The sequence below is a fragment of the Etheostoma cragini genome, unplaced genomic scaffold (genome assembly GCF_013103735.1).
Source record: "Etheostoma cragini isolate CJK2018 unplaced genomic scaffold, CSU_Ecrag_1.0 ScbMSFa_1213, whole genome shotgun sequence".
NCBI lineage: Eukaryota > Metazoa > Chordata > Actinopteri > Perciformes > Percidae > Etheostoma > Etheostoma cragini.
The window spans coordinates 1-1,153 of NW_023265245.1; the positions used below are offsets into that span (position 1 = coordinate 1).

General features: G+C 43.5%; 1 long non-coding RNA gene across 1 annotated transcript; it reads left to right on the top strand.

Annotated features, from left to right (window-relative positions):
* Positions 1 to 40: 40 nt before the first annotated feature.
* Positions 41 to 819, top strand: LOC117939822. The gene is made up of 3 exons (XR_004655665.1): positions 41 to 174; positions 251 to 309; positions 627 to 819. It is a non-coding gene; the product is annotated as an uncharacterized LOC117939822 (long non-coding RNA).
* The last annotated feature ends 334 nt before the right edge of the window (positions 820 to 1,153 follow it).

A 1,153-nucleotide genomic window follows, 5' to 3' on the forward strand; every position in this document is an offset into this window, starting at 1 on the left:
GTGTGTGTGTGTGTGTGTGTGTGTGTGTGTGTGTGTGTGTGTGTGTGTGTGTGTGTGTGTGTGTGTGTGTGTAGGTTAGTGTTGCTTCAGAGGTTTGAGAGCAGCGTCAATGATCAGCTGAACCGACTGCGTGAGAACTCCAGCAGCCTGAACGCCATCAACACACAGATGCTGGTACTGACGCACACTGAGTATTAGTAGTATAACATAAAGAAGATCACAAATAATTTGATCTTTCTTATGTTTTTAGAGTTTTTTTCAGAGTGAGATGCAGCGTCTGGGCTCCTTCTGTGATGATCGGCTGCAGAGGTCAGCCTCTAAACTACATCTGATTTAACCTGACTAATCTGGATTAAACCCATTCAGTTTTACCATCCTCAAAGTAGTGATTATTCACATGGAGTCTGGTGGAGATATGCTGCTCTATACACACTAAAAGTAGTGATTATTTACATGGAGTCTGGTGGAGATATGCTGCTCTATACACACTAAAAGTAGTGATTATTTACATGGAGTCTTGTTGGTTTGGTGATGGGGATTTCTGTTTCATGTTAAACTAAAAGGATCTTCCTTTATCTATATAGGGATCCATTACAGCTTGTTTCTAACTGTTTTTGTCGCCTCAGTTTGAAGTCTTTGGAGAGTGGAGAGCCGGGGGTGGAGCGTTCGTCCAGCCAATGAAGGAAGAGAAGAGCCAATCAGGACCAGGACAATGTTTTAGTTGAACCTTCACCAAACTCCATTCAGATTTCGGCACATTTTGTGTTTTTGTTACAGATACATTTCTGGTCTGAAGACAGAAATAAAACCAAAATCAGCAAAGTTGTTAAAGTTTTTATTCATTTCCACACTGACATGCACGCTAATGTTGATGTAGCGTTTCTTTAGCTAATGTTAGTGTAGCGTTGCTAATGTTAATGTAGCGTTTCTCCACTTTTTCGACGCGTTTCTCCTTCTTTTCTCCACCTTTTCTCCACCTTTCCGTCTCTTCTATCTGCCAGCAGCTTGTTGTGGAGCCGTCGGCTGTTGTCAGGAAGTAAAGTGACACGAGAGGAAAAACAGAGAAATCCCCCAAAGAAAACTTAGAAGCCTAATGAGACGCTGTTAGAGAGCGGGGAGGACAGGGAGAAGGGGGGGCAGGGGGGGGGGGGGG